Source organism: Triticum aestivum, chromosome 2B (assembly GCF_018294505.1).
Source record: "Triticum aestivum cultivar Chinese Spring chromosome 2B, IWGSC CS RefSeq v2.1, whole genome shotgun sequence".
In the NCBI taxonomy this organism is placed as follows: domain Eukaryota; kingdom Viridiplantae; phylum Streptophyta; class Magnoliopsida; order Poales; family Poaceae; genus Triticum; species Triticum aestivum.
This window is the reverse complement of record NC_057798.1, coordinates 195,628,671-195,638,649: the sequence shown is the minus strand read 5'-3', so window position 1 is coordinate 195,638,649 and position 9,979 is coordinate 195,628,671.

The following is a 9,979-nucleotide window of genomic DNA, read 5'->3' as shown; positions in this document are numbered from 1 at the left end:
GAAGAGGCGTTTCTGGATCTTCGGGTAGCGGAGCCGGACAGTCAATCTACTCCGCTATCGTTACCCAGGCCTGAAAGATTGGCATGGAGGCTTAGATTCCTCCCGCAGATATGCCGACAAAAGGCATACCTTGCAAACATAAAAGAACTTACCGGATTAGCCCGACGTTTTGCGCTAAGCCCGCGATCTTCGGTCGTGAGCGGTGGTACCTCGCCGGCCTTAAAAAGCACCTTCCAGATGTCTTCGTGTGTCGTATCGAAGAGCTCCAGCAGCGTCTGGTGCTTGGCCGGGTTAAACTCCCACAAATTACAAATCCGGCAATGGCACAGAAGAATCTGGCGGGAGAGCATAACCTAGACTACGTTGACAAGCTTGATTTTCTTGCTTATCATGTTCTAGACACATGTCTGGAGCCCAGTCACTTCTTTCGCTGAGCCCCAGGCTAAACCCTTCTCTTGCCAGGAGGTGAGCCGCATGGGGACTCCGGATCTGAATTCGGGGGTCACCGCCCAGTTGGTGCCGCGCGGCTTAGTGATGTAGAACCACCCCGACTGCCACCCCTTTACAGTCTCCACAAAGGAGCCCTCAGGCTAGGTGACATTGGGCATCTTGCCCACCATGGCGCCTCCACACTCCGCTTGTTGTCCACTCACCACCTTTGGCTTCACATTAAAGGTCTTCAGCCATAGGCGGAAGTGAGGTGGGATGCGGAGGAAGGCCTCGCACACGACAATAAATGTCGAGATGTTGAGGATGGAGTTGGGGGCCAAGTCATGAAAGTCCAACCCATAGTAAAACATCAGTCCGCGGACGAATGGGTGGAGGGGGAATCCCAGCCCGCAGACGAAGTGGGAGAGAAACACCACCCTTTCTTGGGGCTCCGGGGTAGGGATGATCTGCCCCTTGGCCGGAAGCCGATGAGCGATGACTTTGGACAAGTATCCGGCCTCCCGAAGCTTCTTGATGTCCTCCTTCTCGATGGAGGAGGCCATCCACTTGCCTCCAGCTCCGGATCCGAACATGATTAGAGTGCGTTTTCGGGCGGAGAAGGTGAGAGCATGGGCGTTGGAGCTTAAGGATGAATGAGCAGAGGAAGGAGAAGGCGTGGGTGAATGAGAAGGAATCCTTATCCCCTTATAAAGACAGTCAAAGTCGTGCGCCTCCCCCCTCGCCTTAATATCCGCCTATTCACCAAGCACCGTGCAGATGGCACGGTTGAGTTACCCATGCCCACATTGATGAGAATCCCATGATAAGGGAACACGATCTCTGCTTCGACAAGACGTGCCAATGAAACCGTGCCTCGAAATACAGAGGGGCAGGATAGAAAAATTCAAATAAAGATCGGGTCATGGCATGATGTCACGCTATGAGTTGTCAGCAGATTGGACTCGTGGGATATTATACTCTCCATAGTGGTATGTGGGGTTTGTTTTGCAGAGCCGGACACGATTCTTATGTTCAAGATCTACTTTGGAGTATTCAGAAAAGGAACCCGCCTTGCAATGCCGAAGACAATCTGTGCGTCGGACTCATCGTCATTGAAGCCTGGTTCAAGGGCTACTGAGGGAGTCCCGGATTAAGGGGTCCTCGGATAGCCGGACTATATGCATATGCCGGACAGTTGGGCTATGAAGATACAAGATAGAAGACTTCGTCCCGTGTCCGGATGGGACTCTCATTTGCGTGGAAGGCAAGCTTGGCGATTAGGATATGAAGATTCCTTTCTCTGTAACCGACTCTGTGTAACCCTAGCCCCCTCCGGTGTCTATAAAACAGGAGGGTTTAGTCCATATGACAAGAACAATCATAACTATAGGCTAGCTTCCAGGGTTTAGCCTCTACGATCTCATGGTAGATCAACTCTTGTAATACTCATATCATCAAGATCGATCAAGCAGGAAGTAGGGTATTACCTCCATTGAGAGGGCCCGAACCTGGGTAAACATTGTGTCCCCCGCCTCCTGTTACCATTAGCCTTAGACGCACAGGTCGAGACCCCGTACCCGAGATCCGCCGGTTTTGACACCAACATGCAGTTCCACCAAAATTGAGAGATGTTGCCCACGTGACATTTTAGTTGAACTCCATAAGACACTCATTCCAAAAAAAAGTGTTTTGTGCAATTCACCAAAAGGTCACAATAGAAACAAGGTGAAATGGATATCCCTATCTGCAAAAAAGATAGAAAGTAAACAGTTGTTGGTCAATAAGAATATACGAAACATACACGAACTGAAAAGAAGCATCTTAATTATGTTCGTGGCAATCACGCAAGGACAGTAGAAATTTTAAAATGTCAGCAATGCTTCATGTTACCGGAAGCATTACGATCAACTATGACATTCGTCGAATATGGGATTACTTTAATGGTGGAATTGCTTGTTTACCAGATACAGTAAATCAATAGCAGCTAAAGAGTTGGTTTAAGGGCATGGGACCGTGGGGACACCAGGTCACTCAGCAACGTAAAGAAGCAACTTACTTATCATACTGGAGAAAACAGCAGGAGTACCATTTGTTAACATAGTTTAATTGCATCATATCACCGGAGGCATTAGATTAACAGTAACACTGGTTAGACATGTCCTTAAGGTAACAGTGTGATTGCTTCATTTTACATGCACCCCTACATAAAAAACAACAAAAGGTTGGTGTAAGGACATGTGATAGTGGACGCATCAGCATAATGTACCTACAAGGAGGCATTAAGTGGTGATGCCGAGTTTGTTCATGCTCTGTGAGGGCAGCACGTCTAATCCTGGAGAACTTTTACTATGTGAGGGCAGCAAATCTAATCCTGGAGACCTTTTACTATGTGAGGGCAGCAAATCTAATCCTGGGCATACTCTGTTGACTTGTCCACCAGCCGCCACTTTCTATCCTTTTTTCAACCAATAATAGATCTGTTCCTTATCCAGTTTGTACTAAGTTTTCCCATTATTTCCCTTTTCAACCAAGAGATCGGTTGGGTATCCGGTCTCTACTACTTCCCCCCTGTTATTTCCTCTTTGAATCAAGTCCTAGATTCGTGCTACGACTTTCCTCCTTTCTTTGTTGTTTGAACCAAGTCCTAGATTCGAATGCATGAAGTAGGTTTACCTCTAATAATACTAAAAATTTAAGTGGATTTGGAAGAGCTGATGGAAGTAGAAAAAGATTCACATGCAGACACGTGGGGAGCTAGGGCAGTAGAGCAAGGCCGCTTTCGAAGAACTTGTACCTAAGGTTCGTCAGGATGTCGGCGGTGGCAGGTCCGATCTGCGCACAATACGGCAAGGAGGAAGAAGGGTCGGAGGACCTCCCGAGCCGGCACTGTGTCGGAGAGAACGGCACCGACAGAGGATCGGGCCCCGCCGACAGCTGTAGGTTTCCTCCCTCGGCGGCGATGACCGCGTGAATGATGCACCTTTTAATCCTCTACACACGTCGGCCGAAGGGATCCGGCCGGATCTGTAACCAGCAGTGAGGAGAGAGAAAATGTTGCTACCGATGTCTTGTTTAGATCTGGAGAGGATGAGAGAATGAAGAGAGCAACCCTAGTAGAGCAAGCGCTCAGACCCCTGCATACATATATAGTGGAGTGATTATCTTTCTCTCTCCACAACAAGCATTTCAATTTGTGTACATGGCATTAAAGAAAAGAAACTCTCTATTTAAGGTGACTAACTGTACGACTCCTACTTACTACTAGTAGTACTAGTATTGTTCACTTGTGCTCCTCGGCCCTCCATTCATTGAACAACCCCACGGGTGAATAAACATACAGTACTAATATTTATATAGAACGAACAAGCTCGAACTATTTTCGCGTAGTTAAAAGTTGAGGGCGGGGCTTTTCCCGGGCAGTACGCATGACAGATTTCGCGTAGGCGGTTTGACAGAGAGGCGAGGAGGGTGAGGGAGTAGCGGATGCAACTTACTTACTACTGGAAAGGTCGGGCTGTGCGATTTGACGGCCCGTTACTATTGGAAAGACTTGTGATATGACTACTCACTATAGTCATGAATTACTGGCGGTACGACCGGGGTGATGCCCCCCTTCCATTCTGCACTCTAATCTGGTGCATGACATGTCGACCCGGTAGCTGGCTCTCCTACATGTCGGCGAAGTACGTAATAAGAAGGAGCAAAGAATCATGTGGTATATACTACTACTACTACTCACGTCGGAGGAGTGCGAACCACGGTAGCCCAGTGAACCAGCAGTGCAAACCATGGCAGCCCAGTGAACCAGCAGTAGAAAACAATGTGGTGATATGGCCATAAAAAACAATGTGCTACGGTCCAGACTGTAGCATGTGCAGTACAACTCCACTTTGTTTGGATCCTGAGTTAGAGCTAGTTTGGGTTGAAATAGCCTCAAGTTATCGAAACAGGAGGGGTTAGTTTGAGCTAGTTTGCTCTAACCCAGCTAAAAAAAACTAGCCCGGTGGAGAGGTTCTAATAGGGTTAGTTATCCTCGGGCCCACTAAAAGAGAACTAAAAAAATCTCCCCTGCCCGCACCAGATCACCCCCTCCAGCCCCTCTCCACCCCCCCGCGAGCGACTCCTCTCTGTTCCCCATCAGGCCGCCCGCCCAAGCGCCGCTCTGCCGCTCGCCCTCTCTCTCCTCCGGTCGCCATCTCCCTCCGGCTTCCATCGCCCTCCTCCGGCCGCCCTCTCCCTCCGGCCTTCGAAGGTCGCCCCGTTCCCCGTTCACCGGTCTTTTTTCTCCCTCCATCGTGCGCGGCGGCGGTGCATCTACCAGGGAGGTCATGAGAGGGGTGATTTTGCTCATTCCTTCTTTGTCTCACAGCCATATCATTGATCTTGCTCGCTCTAGCGCTAATTTTGATTTGGAAAAGTAGATCCTGATCAAACTTGGTATAGATTTGCGGTGCACGCATGGAATTGTTTGATGCTGCGTGAGGAGGTAATAAATCTTCCTCGAGGCCCAAAGATTCAGTTCACCTTTCTAGGTATTTCAGTTTTAGGCTTGCATTATTTCTAGAGGCCCAAAGATTCAGATCACCTTTCTAGGTATTTCAGTTTCAGGCTTGTATTATTTCTAGAGGCCCAAAGATTCAGTTCACCTTTCTAGGTATTTCAGTTTCAGGCTTGCATTATTTCTAGAGGCCCAAAGATTCAGTTCACCTTTCTAGGTATTTCAGTTTCAGGCTTGCAATATTTCTAGAGGCCCAGGGATTCAGTTCATCTTTCTAGGTATTTCAGTTTTAGGCTTGCATTATTTCTATAGTCCCAAAGGTTAAGTTCGTAGTCGTCGGCAAGCGGCCCTGCTACCCATGCCGGTGTCGACCTCAACTCGCAAGCGCCAGCGTCGGAGGGGTTCCCGGTGCTTGGGCTCTACAGAGGCTTCTTCCAGAGCGATGATGATGAGCTCCTCCCTTGGTGCGTGAGGGGCTTCGGGCTCCCTCCCTATCGTGAATGACTTCCGTGATGAGTTAGCTCATGATTTGTTTCATCGAGTGTATTTTTGTTTGTGAAGCTTGATTGACGACTTGTATGTTTAAGTGGGGTATCTCATTTGTATGAACAAAGTAAAATTTATCATGTTTTGCATGCTTTATTTGTAAAGATGGTTCATTTTTGTCAATTGTGAGCGGGAGGAGGCCACACAAGAGCCGGTCACACCAAATCCGGCAGGAAATAGGGTCCAAAGTAGTCAAATGATTGAGAAAGAGCATTTGTTGTCAATCTAACCCTGCCATCCATACACCTCTTTTGGTTTAGAGTTAGTTCAGGGTTAGAATCTAACTCTAACCTCTAACTAAGTTAGAGTTCTCCTCGTCTCGGTTCATCGCCATCATACTTTCCCCATTCCTGTGTTTTCAGTATCTTGCAAATCAAAGAGGCCCTTAGACTGGTCTAGGTACGGTCATTTTTTATAAATGTGTTATGTCCAAAATTTAATGAACGTGCTCCGGTTTCTATGAAAATAATCCGGTTTCATGTAGTAATTTATTTATTTATTTATTCTTCTGCGGCGGGTCTACATGTAATTCGTGAGGTCTGAAATGTAATGTACCCCGGCATATGGTCCGAGTCGTGCATGCACTACGACCCAGATGCTCTATGTCCCACATGTCGGTGAAAGGGAGCACGTGGAAATAGCCTAGGAGTACATATAGGAGGATAAATGTGTGAAAAAATATGTACTATGAAGCGTAGGTGCGGTTCGAAAAGGAGACCTAAAGTGATGATAGCTATAGGTCGCACGCACCCAACTAGGACATACGACTATTTTTTCCCTCAAAAAAAAGAGGTACGAGTGCTCAGTACTCCTATTCTATCAACACGAGTCCCATCTGACAACAGTGTTCGTGCTACAGCTAGCTCTTCTCCCTCGTTTCTCTCTTCTAATTCTAAACTCGGTCGACGCTCGGTGGGTGGGGTGGGGATTTGCCGATGGTCAGTTTGCTCAACTGCGGCCCCACCTCACAGTGAAAACATTATGACCGCAATAAAAATGCCATATACTCCCTCCGTTCCTAAATATAAGCCTTTTTAGATACTATTTCAAATGGAATACAACATACGGATGTATGTAGACATATTTTAGAGTGTAGATTCACTCATTTTGCTCTGTATGTAGTCACTTGCTGGAATCTCTAGAAAGACTTATATTTGGGAACGGAGGGACTACTATACTAATAAAACATTAAGGCCATGAGGGATGCAGTTCTGGTTACAGTAGGCAAGAAGAAGAGATGCATCCATCGATGATGTCCACCTCCTTGACTCAGGGCGCCGGCCCACCAAATGGCGGCTCATTAGCAGCGGCTTTCATGGCCAGGTCGACGTGGTTCTGAACAATGGCGTCCAAAGATTCTAGCCGCTGGAAGAAGGCCAACGTCTTTCTGTCTTCGCTTGCCTTGTAGTGGCCTATGTAGACGATTTCCTCATAGACGTGGACGTGCAGGTCGACGGTTTCTTGCATGGCGAGGCGCTACATGCCGAGCGCGGCCTCGAGGTGCAAATTCTTCGTCGCGACCTCCGGCACCTGCAGGACCACCAGGGCTTGAAAGAGTTCGTCACCATGGAGGCCGATGAGGGTGGCAGGCAATGATGAGCCTAGGCGCGCGGGCTGGAGCAGTACGGAAAGGTCGTTCGCGCGCTTCTTGACGGCGATGAACTTGCGGATGGAGTTGACCTTCATGTAGTCCATGCGAGAGGCAAAGCCGGCGTCTGCGAGGGCTACGACACCGGCGGTCGCCAGCACCGTCTGGAAACGCTGTGTGGTGCGGGGCCGTAGGCCGGCGCCTTGGATGATTTGGCAAAACCGACTGCCGCTCATGTCCATCACCTCCGTAGGTGCTTGTGGCTTCTGGTCACTTGGTCTTGGATTGGAGTGAGCAGTGTTGCGCAGAGACTAGGAGTAGATGGATTGGTGTGGTGGGGCACCTTTATATGAGAGTCTGTTGCATTCACATCGTGCTGGCTCTATTCTGCTTCTCCAACTAATTCCATATGCATGTAATTGAGGATGCATCATTAACCGTTCAACGTCTCGGGAACCGCTACCCTCTCCCTCCTTGGCATTCAAGCACCTATGGAGGCGACTGTCGCTCGCGTCTATCGTGTGTCAGGAGACGTTCCCGTCGGCGACGAGGTGCCTATAGTGACTTCATAAATTTCAAGATGATAATGTTGGCTCAGTCTTTCGGAGGTGCTCATAGGGGTAGGGTGTGCGTGTGTGCGTTCACAGGGGTGAGTGTATGCGCGTGTATATGAGCGCTTGCGTCTGTACTGTGTTAAAAAAATAAATGCGTTTCAAAAAGAAACTAGTCAGTAAACTCAATATTGTGCACCGCGACCAAGGCAGAGAGGAAAACGAGAGAACTACGCATTTATTTACGGTGCAGATTCACTCATTTTGCTCCATATGTATACTCTGTCTCGGTGTAGTCTAGTCAATTGTTGAAATTTCTAGAAAGGCAAATACTCCTTTCTGGTTTACTGGGCTATACTAGCAAGTACTACAATAGTGGGCTCACATAGCAATTTTGTCTCATGCAAGAGCCTGGCTATATGTGTGCTCCAAGGTTCACAACTGCCACATCCGGGTTGCGCTTGGCTCTTCGCCTCTTCGAGAAGACGAACAATGATGTTACTACTACTGCTTCTACAGTATCGAATCCACTAATGCATGTCCGTCCACCGCGAGCGGGAGGGATAGCTTGTTGTAGTAATATAAGCAAAAGAATGTCCTCGTCTGCGAGCCACCGCGTGCCTGGGCAAGGGAGAAGGCATGTAATAGTAAAATCAAGCTTCTCCTCCTTGTATGAGTTGACGCGACACATCATAGCACTAGCCCCACATGCTTGCCTCTAAACTTGGCTGAAAGACCCGCTATGTACAACATATTTGCTGCAACCTCTAACATTTACCCACCACAAATTAAAATATATATTCCCGTCTTGACCAGATGAGCGTGTGATAACCCACAAGTGTAGGGGATCACAACAGCTTTCGAGGGTAAAGTATTCAACCCAAATTTATTGATTCGACACAAGGGGAGCCAAAGAATATTCTTGAGTATTAGCAGTTGAGTTGTCAATTCAACCACACCTAGATAACTTAGTATCTGCAGCAAAGTATTTAGTAGCAAAGTAGCATGATAATAAAAGTAACGGCAGCAAAAGTAATATTTTTGGGTTTTGTAGTGATTGTAACAATAGCAACGGAAAAGTAAATAAGCGAAGAACAATATGTGAAAAGCTTGTAGGCAATGGATCAGTGATGGATAATTATGCCGGATGTGATTCCTCATGTAATAGCTATAACATAGGGTGACATAGAACTAGCTCCAGCTCATCAATGTAATGTAGGCATGTATTCCGTATATAGTCATACGTGCTTATGGAAAAGAACTTGCATGACATCTTTTGTCCTACCCTCCCGTGGCAGTGGGGTCCTAGCGGAAACTAAGGGATATTAAGGCCTCCTTTTAATAGAGAACCGGAACAAAGCATTAGCACATAGTGAATAGATGAACTCCTCAAACTACGGTCATCACCGAGAAGTATCCCGATTATTGTCACTTTGGGGTTGTCGGATCATAACACATAATAGGTGACTATAGACATGCAAGATAGGATCAAGAACACACATATATTCATGAAACATAATAGGTTCAGATCTGAAATCATGGCACTCGGGCCCTAGTGACAAGCATTAAGCATAGCAAAGTCATAGCAACATCAATCTCAAAACATAGTGGATACTAGGTCAAACCCTAACAAAACTAACTTGATTACATGGTAAATCTCATCCAACCCATCATCGTCCAGCAAGCCTACGATGGAATTACTCACGCACGGCGGTAAGCATCATGAAATTGGTGATGGAGGATGGTTGATGATGACGACGGCGACGAATCCCCCTCTCCGGAGCCCCGAACGGACTCCAGATCATCCCTCCCGAGAGAGATTAGGGTTTGGCGGCGGCTCCGTGTCGTAAAACGCGATGAAACTTTCTCTCTGATTTTTTTTCTCCACGAGACGGAATATATGGAGTTGGAGTTGAGGTCGGCGGAGCCTCAGGGGGCCCACGAGACAGGGGGCGCGCCCACGGGGGAGGGCGCGCCCCCACCCTCATGGACAGGGTGTGGGCCCCTGGTCTTGATTCTTTCGCTAGTATTTTTTATATTTTCCAAAAAGTGCCTCCTTGGATTTTCAGGACATTCCAAGAACTTTTGTTTTCTACACATAAAACAACATCATGGCAGTTCTGCTGAAAACAGCGTCAGTCCGGGTTAGTTTCATTCAAATCATGCAAGTTAGAGTCCAAAACAAGGGCAAAAGTGTTTGGAAAAGTAGATATGTTGGAGACGTATCAACTCCCCCAAGCTTAAACCTTTGCTTGTCCTCAAGCAATTCAGTTGATAAACTGAAAGTGATAAAGAAAAACTTTTACAAACTCTATTTGCTCCTGTTGTTGTAAACATGCAAAGCCATCATTCAGGTTTCAGCAAATA